This window comes from Rhipicephalus microplus, chromosome 8 (assembly GCF_043290135.1).
Source record: "Rhipicephalus microplus isolate Deutch F79 chromosome 8, USDA_Rmic, whole genome shotgun sequence".
NCBI classification, from domain to species: domain Eukaryota; kingdom Metazoa; phylum Arthropoda; class Arachnida; order Ixodida; family Ixodidae; genus Rhipicephalus; species Rhipicephalus microplus.
In genome coordinates this window covers 126,464,505-126,484,582 of record NC_134707.1, presented here as the reverse complement: position 1 = coordinate 126,484,582, position 20,078 = coordinate 126,464,505, and the positions used below count along the sequence as shown (strand labels likewise).

The following is a 20,078-nucleotide window of genomic DNA, read 5'->3' as shown; positions in this document are numbered from 1 at the left end:
AAAAAGGGACAAACCGCTCCCGGGAGGGCTTGAACCTCCAGCCTTTCGGTTAAAAGCCGAATGCGCTAGCTGATTGCGCCACGCAGACAGTAGTGCAGCACTCTCACCTCCGTCAGAACATTTCTCCAAATCTATTGGCGCGAAGAAAAAAAAGGTACACACCGCTTTCGGGAGGGCTCAAACCTCCATCTTTTTGGTTAACGGCCGAACGCGCTAGCTAATTTCGCCACGGAGACAGCCGTGCTCCACCCTCACCTCCGTCAGAACAATTCTCAAAAGGTATCAGCGCAAAGAAAAAAGCGACACACCACTCCAGGGAGGGCTCGAACCTCCAACCTTTCGGTTAACAGCCGATCACGCTAGCCAAGTGCGCCACGGAGAAAGTCGTGAGGCACTCTCATCACCGTCAGATTATTTCTCCAAGGCTATCAGCGCAAAGAAAAAAAAGCGACACACCGCCCCCGGGTGGGCTCGAACCTCCAACCTTTCAGTTAACAGCCGATCGCACTAGCTAATTGCGCCACGGAGACGATCGTGCTGCACTCTCACCACCGTCAGAATATTTCTCCAAAGCTATCAGCTTATAGAAGAAGAAAGGAACAAACCGCTCCCGGGAGGGCTTGAACCTCCAGCCTTTCGGTTAAAAGCCGAATGCGCTAGCCGATTGCGCCACGGAGACAGCCGTGCTCACTCTCACCTCCGTCAGAACATTTCACCAAAGCTATCAGTGCAAAGAAACAAAATGCGACACACCGCTCTCGCGAGGGCTCGAACCTCCAAAATTTCGGTTAACAGACGAACGCGCTTGTCAGTTGCGCCACGGAGACAGTAGTGCAGCACTCTCACCACCGTCAGAACTTTTCTCCAAAGCTATCAGCGCAAAAAAAAGCGACACACCGTTCCCGGGTGGGCTCAAACCTCCAAACTTGCGGTTAACAGCCGATCGCACTAGCTAATTGCGCCAAGGAGACGATCGTGCTGCACTCTCACCACCATCAGAATATTTCTCCAAAGCTATCAGCGCAAAGAAGAAAAAAGCGACAAACCGCTCCCGGGAGGGCTTGAACCTCCAGCCTTACGGTTGACAGCCGGACGCACTAGTCAGTTGCGCCACGGAGACAGTAGTGCAGCACTCTCACCACCGTCAGAACATTTCTCCAAAGCTATCAGAGCAAAAAAAAGCGACACACCGCCCCCGGGTGTGCTCAAACTTCCAAACTCTCGGTTAACAGCCGAACGGGCTAGCCCATTGCGCCACTGCGACAGTCGTGCTCCACTCTCACCACCGTCAGAACATTTCTCCATAGCTATCAGCGCAAAGAAAAAAAAAGACACAACGCCCACGGGTGGCCTCAAACCTCAGGCCTTTTGGTTAACAGCCGAACGCGCTAGTCAGTTCCGCCACGGAGACAGTAGTGCACCACTCTTACCTTCGTCAGAAAATTTCTTCAAAGCTATCAGAGCAAAAAAAAAGGGACACACCGCCCCCGGGTGGGCTCAAACCTCCAACCTTTCGGTTAACAGCTGAACGCGCTAGTCAGTTGCGCCACGGAGACAGTAGTGCAGCACTCTCACTAACGTCACAACATTTCTCCAAAGCTATCAGCGCAAAAAAAGCGACACACCGCCCCCGGGTGGGCTCAAACCTCCAAAGTTGCGGTTAACAGCCGAACGCACTAGCCCATTCCGCCACAGAGACAGTCGTGCTCCTTCTCACCACCGTCAGAACATTTCTTCAAAGCTATCAGCGCAAAGAAAAAAAAGCGAAACACCGCTCCAGGGAGAGATCGAACCTCCAATCTTTCGAGTAACAGCCGAACGCGCTAGTCAATTTTGCCGCGGAGACAGTATTGCTCCACTCTCACCACCTTCAGAACATTTCTCCAAAGCTATCAGCACAAAGAAAAATTCCGCCATATCCACGAAGTGAATGATGATGAGTGGGCGAAACTCCGGAGGTAAATCTGGTAAACCATGAATCCTCTGTACATTTTGCCCACTCGATTTTATTACATGGCTCCCCCTAGCATACGTCGCCGCACTAAATCGAACGATTGCCTTCAACCAATGACACGCGCCATATGTGACATCATTCCTATTTTATAAGATCTCGCGTCTTTCATCAGCTACAAGTACCGCTTTCTAGTTTATAACATCTTGCATCTTTTCATCATCAGCTACAAGTACCACCATCTAGTAAACACTACGAGAACTAAACTAGAGGTGGCTACATACAAGAGACGGTACCGCCATCTAGTGAACACTGCAAGAACTAAACTAGAGGTGGCTACATGCATGGGAAGGTACCGCCATCTAGTGAACACTGCAAGAACTAAACTAGAGGTGGCTACATACAGGCTACAGGGGACGCACAGCCCACGCCCTAAGGAGCTTCGCCCCTAAAAAAAGCGACACACCACTCCCGGGAGCGCTCGAGCCTCCATCCTTTCGATGAACGGCCGAACGCGCTAGCCGATTTCGCCACGGAGAAAGTCGTGAGGCACTCTCACCACCGTCAGAATATTTCTCCAAGGCTATCACCGCAAAGAAACAAAATACGACACACCGCTCCCGCGAGGGCTCGAACCTCCAAAATTTCGATTAACAGCCGAACGCGCTAGCCAATTGCGCCACGGAGACAGTCGTGCTGCACTCGCACCACTATCAGAACATTTCATCAAAGCTATCAGCGCAAAGAAGAAAAAAGCGACAAACCACTCCCGGGAGGGCTTGAACCTCCAGCCTTACGGTTAACAGCCGGACGCACTAGTCAGTTGCGCCACGGAGACAGTAGTGCAGCCCTCTCACCACCGTCAGAACATTTCTCCAAAGCTATCAGAGCAAAAAAAGCGACACACCGCCCCCGGGTGCGCTCAAACCTCCAAACTCTCGGTTAACAGCCGAACGGGCTAGCCCATTGCGCCACTGCGACAGTCGTGCTCCACTCTCACCACCGTCAGAACATTTCTCCATAGCTATCAGCGCAAAGAAAAAAAGCGACACAACGCCCACGGGTGGCCTCAAACCTCAGGCCTTTTGGTTAACAGCCGAACGCGCTAGTCAGTTCCGCCACGGAGACAGTAGTGCACCACTCTTACCTTCGTCAGAAAATTTCTTCAAAGCTATCAGAGCAAAAAAAAAGGGACACACCGCCCCCGGGTGGGCTCAAACCTCCAACCTTTCGGTTAACAGCTGAACGCGCTAGTCAGTTGCGCCACGGAGACAGTAGTGCAGCACTCTCACTAACGTCAGAACATTTCTCCAAAGCTATCAGCGCAAAAAAAGCGACACACCGCCCCCGGGTGGGCTCAAACCTCCAAAGTTGCGGTTAACAGCCGAACGCACTAGCCCATTCCGCCACAGAGACAGTCGTGCTCCTTCTCACCACCGTCAGAACATTTCTTCAAAGCTATCAGCGCAAAGAAAAAAAAGCGACACACCGCTCCAGGGAGAGATCGAACCTCCAATCTTTCGGGTAACAGCCGAACGCGCTAGTCAATTTTGCCGCGGAGACAGTATTGCTCCACTCTCACCACCTTCAGAACATTTCTCCAAAGCTATCAGCACAAAGAAAAATTCCGCCATATCCACGAAGTGAATGATGATGAGTGGGCGAAACTCCGGAGGTAAATCTGGTAAACCATGAATCCTCTGTACATTTTGCCCACTCGATTTTATTACATGGCTCCCCCTAGCATACGTCGCCGCACTAAATCGAACGATTGCCTTCAACCAATGACACGCGCCAAATGTGACATCATTCCTATTTTATAAGATCTCGCGTCTTTCATCAGCTACAAGTACCGCTTTCTAGTTTATAACATCTTGCATCTTTTCATCATCAGCTACAAGTACCACCATCTAGTAAACACTACGAGAACTAAACTAGAGGTGGCTACATACAGGAGACGGTACCGCCATCTAGTGAACACTGCAAGAACTAAACTAGAGGTGGCTACATGCATGGGAAGGTACCGCCATCTAGTGAACACTGCAAGAACTAAACTAGAGGTGGCTACATACAGGCTACAGGGGACGCACAGCCCACGCCCTAAGGAGCTTCGCCCCTAAAAAAAGCGACACACCACTCCCGGGAGCGCTCGAGCCTCCATCCTTTTGATGAACGGCCGAACGCGCTAGCCGATTTCGCCACGGAGAAAGTCGTGAGGCACTCTCACCACCGTCAGAATATTTCTCCAAGGCTATCACCGCAAAGAAACAAAATACGACACACCGCTCCCGCGAGGGCTCGAACCTCCAAAATTTCGATTAACAGCCGAACGCGCTAGCCAATTGCGCCACGGAGACAGTCGTGCTGCACTCGCACCACTATCAGAACATTTCATCAAAGCTATCAGCGCAAAGAAGAAAAAAGCGACACACCGCTCCCGGGAGGGCTCAAACCTCAAAACTTTCGGTTAACAGCCGAACGCGCTAGTCAGTTGCGCCACGGAGACAGTAGTGCAGCACTCTCACCACCGTCAGAACATTTTTCCAATGCTATCAGCGCAAAAAAAGCGACACACCGCCCCGGGTCGGCTCAAACCTACAAACTTGCAGTTAACAGCCGAACGCGCTAGCCCATTCCGCCACGGTGACAGTCGTGCTCCACTCTCACCTCCGTCAGAACATTTCTCCATAGCTATCAGCGCAAAGAAAAATAGCGACACGCCGCCCCCGGGTGGGCTCAAAACTCCAACCTTTCGGTTAACAGCCGAACGCACTAGCCCATTGCGCCACGGAGACAGTCGTGCTCGACTCTCACCACCGTCAGAACATTTCTCCAAAGCTATCGGCGCGAAGAAAAAAACAGTGACACACCACTCCCGGGAGGGCTCGAACCTCCATCCTTTCGGTTAACAGCCGATCGCGCTAGCCAATTGCGCCACGGAGAAAGTCTTGAGGCACTTTCACCACCATCCGAACATTTCTTTAAAGCTATCAGCGCAAAGAAAAAAAAGCGACACACCGCCCCCGGGTGTGCTCGAACCTCCAACCTTTCGGTTAACAGCCGATCGCACGAGGTAATTGCGTCACGGAGACGACCGTGCTGCACTCTCACCACCGTCAGAATATTTCTCAAAGCTATCAGCGCAAAGAAAAAAAAAGCGACAAACCGCTCCCGGGAGGGCTTGAACCTCCAGCCTTTCGTTTAACAGCCGAACGCGCTAGCTGATTGCGCCACGCAGACAGTAGTGCAGCACTCTCACCTCCGTCAGAACATATCTCCAAAGCTATCGGCGCGAAGAAAAAAAAAGTGACACACCACTCCCGGGAGGGCTCGAACCTCCATCCTTTCGATTAAGAGCCGATCGCGCTAGCCAATTGCGCCACGGAGAAAGTCGTGAGGCACTCTCACCACCCTCAGATTATTTCTCCAAGGCTATCAGCGCAAAGAAAAAAAAAACATGCGACACACCGCTCCCGGGAGGGCTCGAACCTCCATCCTTTAGGTTAACGGCCGAACATGCTAGCCGTTTGCGCCACAGAGACAGCCGTGCTCCACTCTCACCTCCGTCAGAACATTTTTCCATAGCCTTCAGCGCAAAGACGAAAAGCGACACACCGCCCCCGGGTGGGCTCAAACCTCCAACCTTTCGGTTAACAGCCGAACGCACTAGCCCATTGCGCCACGGAGACAGTCGTGCTCCACTCTCACCACCGTCAAAATAATTCTCAAAAGCCATCAGCGCAAAGAAGAAAAAACGACAAACCGCTCTCGGGAGGGCTCCAACCTCCAACCTTTCGGGTAACAGCCGAACGCGCTAGTCAATTCTGCCACGAAGACAGTACTGCTCCACTCTAACCACCTTTAGAACATTTCTCCAAAGCTATCAGCACAAAGAAAAAAAACGACACACCGCCCCCGGGTGGGCTCGAACCTCCAGCCTATCGGTTAACAGCCGAACGCGCTAGCCAATTGCGCCACCTAGACAGTAGTGCAGCACTCTCACCTCCGTCAGAGCATTTCTCCAAAGCTATCGGCGTGAAGAGAAAAAAAGTGACACACCGCTCCCGGGAGGGCTCGAACCTCCAACCTTTCGGTTAACAGCCGATCGCGCTAGCCAATTGCGCCACGGAGAAAGTTGTGAGGCACTCTCACCACCGTCAAATTATTTCTCCAAGGCTATCAGCGCAAAGAAAAAAAAGGTGACACACCACTCCCGGGAGGGCTCGAACCTCCATCGTTTTGGCTAACGGTCGAACGCGCTAGCCAATTTCGCCAAGGAGACAGCTGTGCTCCACTCTCACCTCCGTCAGAACAACTCTAGAAAGCTATCAGCACAAGGAAAAAAAGTGACACACCACTCCAGGGAGGGCTCGAACCTCCAACCTTTCCGTTACCAGCCGATCACGCTAGCCAACTGCGCCACGGAGAAAGTCGTGAGGCACTCTCACCAACGTCAGATTATTTCTCCAAGGCTATCAGCGCAAAAAAAAAAAGACGAGACACCGCTCCCGGGGGGCTCGAACTTCCATCCTTTTGGTTAAGGGCCGAACGCGCTAGCCAATTTCGCCAAGGAGACAGCTGTGCTCCACTCTCACCTCCGTCAGAACAATTCTAGAAAGCTATCAGCGCAAAGAAGAAAAAAGCGACAAACCACTCCCGGGAGGGCTCGAACCTCCAGCCTATCGGTTAACAGCCGAACGCGCTAGCCAATTGCGCCACGGAGACAGTAGTGCAGCACTCTCACCTCCGTCAGAGCATTTCTCCAAAGCTATCGGCGTGAAGAGAAAAAAAGTGACACACCGCTCCCGGGAGGGCTCGAATCTCCAACCTTTAGGTTAACAGCCGATCGCGCTAGCCAATTGCGCCACGGAGAAAGTTGTGAGGCACTCTCACCACCGTCAGAATATTTCTCCAAGGCTATCAGCGCAAAGAAAAAAAAAGGCGACACACCACTCCCGGAAGGGCTCGAACCTCCATCGTTTTGGTTAACGGTCAAACGCGCTAGCCAATTTTGCCAAGGAGACAGCTGTGCTCCACTCTCACCTCCGTCAGAACAATTCTGGAAAGCTATCAGCACAAAGAAGAAAAGACGACATACCGCTCGCGGGAGGGCTCGAACCTCCATCGTTTTGGTTAACGGCCGAACACGCTAGCCAATTGCGCCACGGAGACAGCCGTGCTCCACTCTCACTCCGCTAGAACATTTCTCCAAAGCTATCAGCGCAAAAAAACAAAACACGACACACCGCTCCCGCGAGGGCTCGAACCTTCAAAATTTCGATTAACAGCCGAACGCGCTAGCCATATGCGCCACGGAGACAGTCGTGCTGCACTCTCACCACCATCAGAACATTTCATCAAAGCTATCAGCGCAAAGAAGAAAAAAGCGACAAACCACTCCCGGGAGTGCTCGAACCTCCAGCCTATCGGTTAACAGCCGAACGCGCTAGCCAATTGCGCCACGGAGACAGTAGTGCAGCACTCTCACCTCCGTCAGAGCATTTCTCCAAAGCTATCGGCGCGAAGAGAAAAAAAGTGACATACTGCTCCCGGGAGGGCTCGAACCTCCAACCTTTCGATTAACAGCCGATCGCGCTAGCCAATTGCGCCACGGAGAAAGTTGTGAGGCACTCTCACCACCGTCAGATTATTTCTCCAAGGCTATCAGCGCAAAGAAAAAAAGGCGACACACCACTCCCGGGAGGGCTCGAACCTCCATCGTTTTGGTTAACGGTCGAAAGCGCTAGCCAATTTCGCCAAGGAGACAGCTGTGCTCCACTCTCACCTCCGTCAGAACAATTCTAGAAAACTATCAGCACAAAGAAGAAAAAGCGACACGCCACTCCAGGGAGGGCTCGAACCTCCAACCTTTCCGTTACCAGCCGATCATGCTAGCCAACTGCGCCACGGAGAAAGTCGTGAGGCACTCTCACCAACGTCAAATTATTTCTCCAAGGCTATCAGCGCAAAAAAAAGACGAGACACCGCTCCCGGGAGGGCTCGAACCTCCATCCTTTTGGTTAAGGGCCGAACGCGCTAGCCAATTGCGCCACGGAGATTGTCGTGCTCCACTCTCACCACCATCAGAACAATTCTCAAAAGCTATCAGTGCAAAGAAAAAAAGACGACATACCGCTCTCGGGAGGGCTCGAACTTCCATCCTTTTGGTTAACGGCCGAACTCGCTAGCCAATTGCTCCACGGAGACAGCCGTGCTCCACTCTCACTCCGCCAGAACATTTCTCCAAAGCCGTCAGCGCAAAGAAACAAAATACGACACACCGCTCCCGCGATGGCTCGAAGCTCCAAAATTTCGATTAACAGCCGAACGCGCTAGCCAATTGCGCCACGGAGACAGTCGTGCTGCACTCTCACCACCATCAGAACATTTCATCAAAGCTATCAGCGCAAAGAAGAAAAAACCGACACACCGCTCCCGGGAGGGCTCAGACCTCAAAACTTTCGGTTAACAGCCGAACGCGCTAGTCAGTTGCGCCGCGGAGACAGTAGTGCAGCACTCTCACCACCGTCAGAACATTTCTCCAAAGCTGTCAGCGCAAAAAAAAGCGACACACCGCCCCGGGTTGGCTCAAACCTCCAAACTTGCGAATAACACCCGAACGCACTAGCCCATTTCGCCACGGAGACAGTCGTCCTCTACTCTCACCACCGTCAGAACATTTTTCCAAACCTATCAGCGCAAAGAAGAAAAAAAGCGACACCCCGCTCCCGGGAGGGCTCGAACCTCCAGCCTATCGGTTGACAGCCGAACGCGCTAGCCAATTGCGCCACGGAGACAGTAGTGCAGAACTCTCACCTCCGTCAAAGCATTTCTCCAAAGCTATCGGCGCGAAGAGATAAAAAGTGACACACCGCTCTCGGGATGGCTCGAACCTCCAACCTTTCGGTTAACAGCCGATCGCGCTATCTGATTGCGCCACGCAGACAGTATTGCAGCACTCTCACCTCCGTCAGAACATTTCTCCAAAGCTATCGGCGCGAAGAAAAAAAAGTGACACACCGTTCCCGGGAGGGCTCAAACCTCCATCCTTTCGGTTAACAGCCGATCGCGCTAGCGAATTGCGCCACGGAGAAAGTCGTGCTCCACTCTCATCACCGTCAGAACATTCCTCCATAGCTATCACCGCAAAGAAAAAAAGCGACACACCGCCCCCGGGTGCGCTCAAACCTCCAACCTTTCGGTTAACAGCCGAACGCGCTAGTCACTTGCGCCACAGAGACAGCAGTGCAGCACTCTGACCACCGTCAGGACATTTCTCCAAAGCTATCAGCGCAGAAAAAAGCGACACACCAACTCCGGGTTGGCTCAATCTTCCAAACTTGCGGTTAACAGCCGAACGCACTGGCCCATTGCGCCGCGGAGACAGTCGTGCTCCACTATCACCACCGTCTGAACATTTCTCCAAACCTATCAGCGCAAAGAAGAAAAAAGCGACACCCCGCTCCCGGGAGGGCTCGAACCTCCAGCCTATCGGTTGACAGCCGAACGCGCTAGCCAATTGCGCCACGGAGACAGTAGTGCAGAACTCTCACCTCCGTCAAAGCATTTCTCCAAAGCTATCGGCGCGAAGAGATAAAAAGTGACACACCGCTCTCGGGATGGCTCGAACCTCCAACCTTTCGGTTAACAGCCGATCGCGCTAGCCAATTGCGCCACGGAGAAAGTTGTGAGGCACTCTCACCACCGTCAGAATATTTCTCCACGGCTATCAGCGCAAAGAAAAAAAAGGCGACACACCACTCCCGGGAGGGCTCGAACCTCCATCGTTTTGGTTAACGGTCGAACGCGCTAGCCAATTTCGCCAAGGAGACAGCTGTGCTCCACACTCACCTCCGTCAGAACAATTCTTTGAAAGCTATCAGCACAAAGAAAAAAAAGCGACACACCACTCCAGGAAGGGCTCGAACCTCCAACCTTTCCGTTACCAGCCGATCACGCTAGCCAACTGCGCCACGGAGAAAGTCGTGAGGCACTCTCACCAACGTCAGATTATTTCTCCAAGGCTATCAGCGCAAAAAAAAGATGAGACACCGCTCCCGGGGGGCTCGAACTTCCATCCTTTTGGTTAAGGGCCGAACGCGCTAGCCAATTTCGCCAAGGAGACAGCTGTGCTCCACTCTCACCTCCGTCAGAACAATTCTAGAAAGCTATCAGCGCAAAGAAGAAAAAAGCGACAAACCAATCCCGGGAGGGCTCGAACCTCCAGCCTATCGGTTAACAGCCGAACGCGCTAGCCAATTGCGCCACGGAGAAACTTGTGAGGCACTCTCACCACCGTCAGATTATTTCTCCAAGGCTATCAGCGCAAAGAAAAAAAAGCGACACACCGCCCCCGGGTTGGGCTGGAACCTCCAACCTTTCGGTTAAGAGCCGATTGTACTAGCTAATGGCGCCACGGAGACAGTCGTGCTGCACTGTCACCACCGTCAGAACTTTTTTCCAAAGCTATCAGCGCAAAGAAGAAAAAAGCGACAAACCACTCCCGGGAGGGCTCGAACTTCCAGCCTATTGGTTAACAGCCGAACGCGCTAGCCAATTGCGCCAGGGAGACAGTAGTGCAGCTTTCTCACCTCCGTCAGAGCATTTCTCCAAAGCTATCGGCGCGAAGAGAAAAAAAGTGACACACCGCTCCCGGGAGGGCTCGAACCTCCAACCTTTAGGTTAACAGCCGATCGCGCTAGCCAATTGCGCCACGGAGAAAGTTGTGAGGCACTCTCACCACCGTCAGATTATTTCTCCAAGGCTATCAGCGCAAAGAAAAAAAAAGGCGACACACCGCTCCCGGAAGGGCTCGAACCTCCATCGTTTTGGTTAACGGTCAAACGCGCTAGCCAACTTTGCCAAGGAGACAGCTGTGCTCCACTCTCACCTCCGTCAGAACAATTCTGGAAAGCTATCAGCACAAAGAAAAAAAGACGACATACCGCTCGCGGGAGGGCTCGAACCTCCATCGTTTTGGTTAACGGCCGAACACGCTAGCCAATTGCGCCACGGAGACAGCCGTGCTCCCCTCTCACTCCGCCAGAACATTTCTCCAAAGCTATCAGCGCAAAAAAACAAAACACGACACACCGCTCCCTCGAGGGCTCGAACCTCCAAAATTTCGATTAACAGCCGAACGCGCTAGCCATATGCGCCACGGAGTCAGTCGTGCTGCACTCTCACCACCATCAGAACATTTCATCAAAGCTATCAGCGCAAAGAAGAAAAAAGCGACAAACCACTCCCGGGAGTGCTCGAACCTCCAGCCTATCGGTTAACAGCCGAACGCGCTAGCCAATTGCGCCACGGAGACAGTAGTGCAGCACTCTCACCTCCGTCAGAGCATTTCTCCAAAGCTATCGGCGCGAAGAGAAAAAAAGTGCCACACCGCTCCCGGGAGGGCTCGAACCTCCAACTTTTCGATTAACAGCCGATCGCGCTAGCCAATTGCGCCACGGAGAAAGTTGTGAGGCACTCTCACCACCGTCAGATTATTTCTCCAAGGCTATCAGCGCAAAGAAAAAAAGGCGACACACCACTCCCGGGAGGGCTCGAACCTCCATCGTTTTGGCTAACGGTCGAAAGCGCTAGCCAATTTCGCCAAGGAGACAGCTGTGCTCCACTCTCACCTCCGTCAGAACAATTCTAGAAAACTATCAGCACAAAGAAGAAAAAGCGACACGCCACTCCAGGGAGGGCTCGAACCTCCAACCTTTCCGTTACCAGCCGATCATGCTAGCCAACTGCGCCACGGAGAAAGTCGTGAGGCACTCTCACCAACGTCAGATTATTTCTCCAAGGCTATCAGCGCAAAAAAAAGACGAGACACCGCTCCCGGGAGGGCTCGAACCTCCATCCTTTTGGTTAAGGGCCGAACGCGCTAGCCAATTGCGCCACGGAGATGGTCGTGCTCCACTCTCACCACCATCAGAACAATTCTCAAAAGCTATCAGCGCAAAGAAAAAAAGACGACATACCGCTCTCGGGAGGGCTCGAAGCTCCATCCTTTTGGTTAACGGCCGAACACGCTAGCCAATTGCGCCACGGAGACAGCCGTGCTCCACTCTCACTCCGCCAGAACATTTCTCCAAAGCTATCAGCGCAAAGAAACAAAATACGACACACCGCTCCCGCGAGGGCTCGAAGCTCCAAAATTTCGATTAACAGCCGAACGCGCTAGCCAATTGCGCCACGGAGACAGTCGTGCTGCACTCTCACCACCATCAGAACATTTCATCAAAGCTATCAGCGCAAAGAAGAAAAAACCGACACACCGCTCCCGGGAGGGCTCAGACCTCAAAACTTTCGGTTAACAGCCGAACGCGCTAGTCAGTTGCGCCGCGGAGACAGTAGTGCAGCACTCTCACCACCGTCAGAACATTTCTCCAAAGCTGTCAGCGCAAAAAAAAGCGACACACCGCCCCGGGTTGGCTCAAACCTCCAAACTTGCGGTTAACACCCGAACGCACTAGCCCATTGCGCCATGGAGACAGTCGTCCTCTACTCTCACCACCGTCAGAACATTTCTCCAAACCTATCAGCGCAAAGAAGAAAAAAAGCGACAAACTGCTCCCGGGAGAGCTCGAACCTCCAGCCTTTGGGTTAACAGCCGAACCCGCTATCTGATTGCGCCACGCAGACAGTATTGCAGCACTCTCACCTCCGTCAGAACATTTCTCCAAAGCTATCGGCGCGAAGAAAAAAAAGTGACACACCGTTCCCGAGAGGGCTCGAACCTCCATCCTTTCGGTTAACAGCCGATCGTGCTAGCGAATTGCGCCACGGAGAAAGTCGTGCTCCACTCTCATCACCGTCAGAACATTCCTCCATAGCTATCAGCGCAAAGAAAAAAAGCGACACACCGCCCCCGGGTGCGCTCAAACCTCCAACCTTTCGGTTAACAGCCGATGGCGCTAGTCAGTTGCGCCACAGAGACAGTAGTGCAGCACTCTGACCACCGTCAGGACATTTCTCTAAAGCTATCAGCGCAGAAAAAAGCGACACACCACCTCCGAGTTGGCTCAAACTTCCAAACTTGCGGTTAACAGCCGAACGCACTAACCCATTGCGCCGCGGAGACAGTCGTGCTCCACTATCACCACCGTCTGAACATTTCTCCTAACCTATCAGCGCAAAGAAGAAAAAAGCGACACCCCGCTCCCGGGAGGGCTCGAACCTCCAGCCTATCGGTTGACAGCCGAACGCGCTAGCCAATTGCGCCATGGAGACAGCAGTGCAGAACTCTCACCTCCGTCAGAGCATTTCTCCAAAGCTATCGGCACGAAGAGATAAAAAGTGACACACCGCTCTCGGGAGGGCTCGAACCTCCAACCTTTCGGTTAACAGCCGATCGCGCTAGCCAATTGCGCCACGGAGAAAGTTGTGAGGCACTCTCACCACCGTCAGATTATTTCTCCAAGGCTATCAGCGCAAAGAAAAAAAAGGCGACACACCACTCCCGGGAGGGCTCGAACCTCCATCGTTTTGGTTAACGGTCGAACGCGCTAGCCAATTTCGCCAAGGAGACAGCTGTGCTCCACACTCACCTCCGTCAGAACAATTCTAGAAAGCTATCAGCACAAAGAAAAAAAAGCGACACACCACTCCAGGAAGGGCTCGAACCTCCAACCTTTCCGTTACCAGCCGTTCCATCCTTTTGGTTAAGGGCCGAACGCGCTAGCCAATTTCCCCAAGGAGACAGCTGTGCTCCACTCTCACCTCCGTCAGAACAATTCTAGAAAGCTATCAGCGCAAAGAAGAAAAAAGCGACAAACCACTCCCGGGAGGGCTCGAACCTCCAGCCTATCGGTTAACAGCCGAACGCGCTAGCCAATTGCGCCACGGAGACAGTAGTGCAGCACTCTCACCTCCGTCAGAGCATTTCTCCAAAGCTATCGGCGCGAAGAGAAAAAAAGTGACACACCGCTCCCGGGAGGGCTTGAACCTCCAACCTTTAGGTTAACAGCCGATCGCGCTAGCCAATTGCGCCACGGAGAAAGTTGTGAGGCACTCTCACCACCGTCAGATTATTTCTTCAAGGCTATCAGCGCAAAGAAAAAAAAAAGGCGACACACCACTCCCGGGAGTGCTCGAACCTCCAGCCTATCGGTTTACAGCCGAACGCGCAGGCCAATTGCGCCACGGAGACAGTAGTGCAGCACTCTCACCTCCGTCAGAGCATTTCTCCAAAGCTATCGGCGTGAAGAGAAAAAAAGTGACACACTGCTCCCGGGAGGGCTCGAACCTCCAACCTTTCGGTTAACAGCCGATCGCGCTAGCCAATTGCGCCACGGAGAAAGTTGTGAGGCACTCTGACCACCGTCAGATTATTTCTCCAAGGCTATCAGCGCAAAGAAAAAAAAGCGACACACCGCCCCCGGGTTGGGCTCGAACCTCCAACCTTTCGGTTAAGAGCCGATTGTACTAGCTAATGGCGCCACGGAGACAGTCGTGCTGCACTGTCACCACCGTCTGAACTTTTTTCCAAAGCTATCAGCGCAAAGAAGAAAAAAGCGACAAACCACTCCCGGGAGGGCTCGAACTTCCAGCCTATCGGTTAACAGCCGAACGCGCTAGCCAATTGCGCCACGGAGACAGTAGTGCAGCTTTCTCACCTCCGTCAGACCATTTCTCCAAAGCTATCGGCGCGAAGAGAAAAAAAGTGACACACCGCTCCCGGGAGGGCTCGAACCTCCAACCTTTCGGTTAACAGCCGATCGCGCTAGCCAATTGCGCCACGGAAAAAGTTGTGAGGCACTCTCACCACCGTCACATTATTTCTCCAAGGCTATCAGCGCAAAGAAAAAAAAGGCGACACACAACTCCCGGGAGGGCTCGAACCTCCATCGTTTTGGTTAACGGTCGAACGCGCTAGCCAATTTCGCCAATGAGACAGCTGTGCTCCACTCTCACCTCCGTCAGAACAATTCTAGAAAGCTATCAGCACAAAGAAAAAAAAGCGACACCCCCCTCCCGGGAGGGCTCCAACCTCCAACCTTTCGGGTAACAGCCGAACGCGCTAGTCAATTTTGCCACGAAGACAGTACTGCTCCACTCTCACCACCTTCAGAACATTTCTCCAACGCTATCAGCACAAAGAAAAAAAAGCGACACACCGCCCCCGGGTGGGCTCGAACCTCCAACCTTTTGGTTAAGAGCCGATTGTTCTAGCTAATGGCGCCACGGAGACAGTCGTGCTGCACTGTCACCACCGTCAGAACTTTTCTCCAAAGCTATCAGCGCAAAGAAGAAAAAAGCGACAAACCACTCCCGGGAGGACTCGAACCTCCATCGTTTTGGTTAACGGTCGAGAGCGCTAGCCAATTTCGCCAAGGAGACAGCTGTGCTCCTCTCTCACCTCCGTCAGAACAATTCTAGAAAGCTATCAGCACAAAGACAAAAAAGCGACACGCCACTCCAGGGAGGGCTCGAACCTCCAACCTTTCCGTTACCAGCCGATCATGCTAGCCAACTGCGCCATGGAGAAAGTCGTGAGGCACTCTCACCAACGTCAGATTATTTCTCCAAGGCTATCAGCGCAAAAAAAAGACGACATACCGCTCTCGGGAGGGCTCGAACCTCCATCCTTTTGGTTAACGACCGAACACGCTAGCCAATTGCGCCACGGAGACAGCCGTGCTCCACTCTCACTCCGCCAGAACATTTCTCCAAAGCTATCAGCGCAAAGAAACAAAATACGACACACCGCTCCCGCGAGGGCTCGAACCTGCAAAATTTCGATTAACAGCCGAACGCGCTAGCCAATTGCGCCACGGAGACAGTCGTGCTGCACTCTCACCACCATCAGAACATTTCATCAAAGCTATCAGCGCAAAGAAGAAAAAACCGACACACCGCTCCCGGGAGGGCTCAAACCTCCAACCTTTCGGTTAACAGCCGAATGCGCTAGTCAGTTGCGCCAAAGAGACAAGAGTGCAGCACTCTGACCACCGTCAGGACATTTTTCCAAAGCTATCAGCGCAGAAAAAAGCGACACACCACCTCCGGGTTGGCTCAAACTTCAAAACTTGCGGTTAACAGCCGAACGCACTAGCCCATTGCGCCACGGAGACAGCAGTGCAGAACTCTCACCTCCGTCAGAGCATTTCTCCAAAGCTATCGGCACGAAGAGATAAAAAGTGACACACCGCTCTCGGGAGGGCTCGAACCTCCAACCTTTCGGTTAACAGCCGATCGCGCTAGCCAATTGCGCCACGGAGAAAGTTGTGAGGCACTCTCACCACCGTCAGATTATTTCTCCAAGGCTATCAGCGCAAAGAAAAAAAAGGCGACACACCACTCCCGGGAGGGCTCGAACCTCCATCGTTTTGGTTAACGGTCGAACGCGCTAGCCAATTTCGCCAAGGAGACAGCTGTGCTCCACACTCACCTCCGTCAGAACAATTCTAGAAAGCTATCAGCACAAAGAAAAAAAAGCGACACACCACTCCAGGAAGGGCTCGAACCTCCAACCTTTCCGTTACCAGCCGTTCCATCCTTTTGGTTAAGGGCCGAACGCGCTAGCCAATTTCCCCAAGGAGACAGCTGTGCTCCACTCTCACCTCCGTCAGAACAATTCTAGAAAGCTATCAGCGCAAAGAAGAAAAAAGCGACAAACCACTCCCGGGAGGGCTCGAACCTCCAGCCTATCGGTTAACAGCCGAACGCGCTAGCCAATTGCGCCACGGAGACAGTAGTGCAGCACTCTCACCTCCGTCAGAGCATTTCTCCAAAGCTATCGGCGCGAAGAGAAAAAAAGTGACACACCGCTCCCGGGAGGGCTTGAACCTTCAACCTTTAGGTTAACAGCCGATCGCGCTAGCCAATTGCGCCACGGAGAAAGTTGTGAGGCACTCTCACCACCGTCAGATTATTTCTTCAAGGCTATCAGCGCAAAGAAAAAAAAAGGCGACACACCACTCCCGGGAGTGCTCGAACCTCCAGCCTATCGGTTTACAGCCGAACGCGCTAGCCAATTGCGCCACGGAGACAGTAGTGCAGCACTCTCACCTCCGTCAGAGCATTTCTCCAAAGCTATCGGCGCGAAGAGAAAAAAAGTGACACACTGCTCCCGGGAGGGCTCGAACCTCCAACCTTTCGGTTAACAGCCGATCGCGCTAGCCAATTGCGCCACGGAGAAAGTTGTGAGGCACTCTGACCACCGTCAGATTATTTCTCCAAGGCTATCAGCGCAAAGAAAAAAAAGCGACACACCGCCCCCGGGTTGGGCTCGAACCTCCAACCTTTCGGTTAAGAGCCGATTGTACTAGCTAATGGCGCCACGGAGACAGTCGTGCTGCACTGTCACCACCGTCTGAACTTTTTTCCAAAGCTATCAGCGCAAAGAAGAAAAAAGCGACAAACCACTCCCGGGAGGGCTCGAACTTCCAGCCTATCGGTTAACAGCCGAACGCGCTAGCCAATTGCGCCACGGAGACAGTAGTGCAGCTTTCTCACCTCCGTCAGACCATTTCTCCAAAGCTATCGGCGCGAAGAGAAAAAAAGTGACACACCGCTCCCGGGAGGGCTCGAACCTCCAACCTTTCGGTTAACAGCCGATCGCGCTAGCCAATTGCGCCACGGAAAAAGTTGTGAGGCACTCTCACCACCGTCACATTATTTCTCCAAGGCTATCAGCGCAAAGAAAAAAAAGGCGACACACAACTCCCGGGAGGGCTCGAACCTCCATCGTTTTGGTTAACGGTCGAACGCGCTAGCCAATTTCGCCAATGAGACAGCTGTGCTCCACTCTCACCTCCGTCAGAACAATTCTAGAAAGCTATCAGCACAAAGAAAAAAAAGCGACACCCCCCTCCCGGGAGGGCTCCAACCTCCAACCTTTCGGGTAACAGCCGAACGCGCTAGTCAATTTTGCCACGAAGACAGTACTGCTCCACTCTCACCACCTTCAGAACATTTCTCCAACGCTATCAGCACAAAGAAAAAAAAGCGACACACCGCCCCCGGGTGGGCTCGAACCTCCAACCTTTTGGTTAAGAGCCGATTGTTCTAGCTAATGGCGCCACGGAGACAGTCGTGCTGCACTGTCACCACCGTCAGAACTTTTCTCCAAAGCTATCAGCGCAAAGAAGAAAAAAGCGACAAACCACTCCCGGGAGGACTCGAACCTCCATCGTTTTGGTTAACGGTCGAGAGCGCTAGCCAATTTCGCCAAGGAGACAGCTGTGCTCCTCTCTCACCTCCGTCAGAACAATTCTAGAAAGCTATCAGCACAAAGACAAAAAAGCGACACGCCACTCCAGGGAGGGCTCGAACCTCCAACCTTTCCGTTACCAGCCGATCATGCTAGCCAACTGCGCCATGGAGAAAGTCGTGAGGCACTCTCACCAACGTCAGATTATTTCTCCAAGGCTATCAGCGCAAAAAAAGACGACATACCGCTCTCGGGAGGGCTCGAACCTCCATCCTTTTGGTTAACGACCGAACACGCTAGCCAATTGCGCCACGGAGACAGCCGTGCTCCACTCTCACTCCGCCAGAACATTTCTCCAAAGCTATCAGCGCAAAGAAACAAAATACGACACACCGCTCCCGCGAGGGCTCGAACCTGCAAAATTTCGATTAACAGCCGAACGCGCTAGCCAATTGCGCCACGGAGACAGTCGTGCTGCACTCTCACCACCATCAGAACATTTCATCAAAGCTATCAGCGCAAAGAAGAAAAAACCGACACACCGCTCCCGGGAGGGCTCAAACCTCCAACCTTTCGGTTAACAGCCGAATGCGCTAGTCAGTTGCGCCAAAGAGACAAGAGTGCAGCACTCTGACCACCGTCAGGACATTTTTCCAAAGCTATCAGCGCAGAAAAAAGCGACACACCACCTCCGGGTTGGCTCAAACTTCAAAACTTGCGGTTAACAGCCGAACGCACTAGCCCATTGCGCCACGGAGACAGTCGTGCTCCACTATCACCACCGTCTGAACATTTCTCCAAACCTATCAGCGCAAAGAAGAAAAAAGCGACACCCCGCTCCCGGGAGGGCTCGAACCTCCAGCCTATCGGTTAACAGCCGAACGCGCTAGCCAATTGCGCCACGGAGACAGTAGTGCAGAACTCTCACCTCCGTCAGATTATTTCTCCAAGGCTATCAGCGCAAAGAAAAAAAAGGCGACACACCACTCCCGGGAGGGCTCGAACCTCCATCGTTTTGGTTAACGGTCGAACGCGCTAGCCAATTTCGCCAAGGAGACAGCTGTGCTCCACACTCACCTCCGTCAGAACAATTCTAGAAAGCTATCAGCACAAAGAAAAAAAAGCGACACACCACTCCAGGAAGGGCTCGAACCTCCAACCTTTCCGTTACCAGCCGATCACGCTAGCCAACTGCGCCACGGAGAAAGTCGTGAGGCACTCTCACCAACGTCAGATTATTTCTCCAAGGCTATCAGCGCAAAAAAAGACGAGACACCGCTCCCGGGGGGCTCGAACTTCCATCCTTTTGGTTAAGGGCCGAACGCGCTAGACAATTTCGCCAAGGAGACAGCTGTGCTCCACTTTCACCTCCGCCAGAACAATTCTAGAAAGCTATCAGCGCAAAGAAGAAAAAAGCGACAAACCACTCCCGGGAGGGCTCGAACCTCCAGCCTATCGGTTAACAGCCGAACGCGCTAGCCAATTGCGCCACGGAGACAGTAGTGCAGCTTTCTCACCTCCGTCAGATTATTTCTCCAAGGCTATCAGCGCAAAGAAAAAAAAAGGCGACACACCACTCCCGGGAGGGCTCGAACCTGCATCGTTTTGGTTAACGGTCGAACGCGCTAGCCAATTTCGCCAATGAGACAGCTGTGCTCCACTCTCAACTCCATCAGAACAATTCTAGAAAGCTATCAGCACAAAGAAAAAAAAGCGACACCCCGCTCCCGGGAGGGCTCCAACCTCCAACCTTTCGAATAACAGCCGAACGCGCTAGTCAATTTTGCTACGAAGACAGTACTGCTCCACTCTCACCACCTTCAGAACATTTCTCCAACGCTATCAGCACAAAGAAAAAAAAGCGACACACCGCCCCCGGGTCGGGCTCGAACCTCCAACCTTTCGGTTAAGAGCCGATTGTACTAGCTAATGGCGCCACGGAGACAGTCGTGCTGCACTGTCACCACCGTC

At 52.8% G+C, this 20,078-nt stretch overlaps 4 non-coding genes across 4 annotated transcripts; all 4 read right to left on the bottom strand.

The window, feature by feature from the left end:
* Nucleotides 1-605: 605 nt before the first annotated feature.
* Nucleotides 606-682, bottom strand: TRNAK-UUU (transfer RNA lysine (anticodon UUU)). The gene has a single exon. It is a non-coding gene; the product is annotated as a tRNA-Lys (tRNA).
* A 7,992-nt stretch (nucleotides 683-8,674) lies between these two features.
* On the bottom strand, nucleotides 8,675-8,748 carry TRNAD-GUC (transfer RNA aspartic acid (anticodon GUC)). The gene has a single exon. It is a non-coding gene; the product is annotated as a tRNA-Asp (tRNA).
* Nucleotides 8,749-9,411: 663 nt separating this feature from the next.
* On the bottom strand, nucleotides 9,412-9,485 carry TRNAD-GUC (transfer RNA aspartic acid (anticodon GUC)). The gene has a single exon. It is a non-coding gene; the product is annotated as a tRNA-Asp (tRNA).
* A 9,457-nt stretch (nucleotides 9,486-18,942) lies between these two features.
* Nucleotides 18,943-19,016, bottom strand: TRNAN-GUU (transfer RNA asparagine (anticodon GUU)). Its single transcript has one exon. It is a non-coding gene; the product is annotated as a tRNA-Asn (tRNA).
* Nucleotides 19,017-20,078: the final 1,062 nt, after the last annotated feature.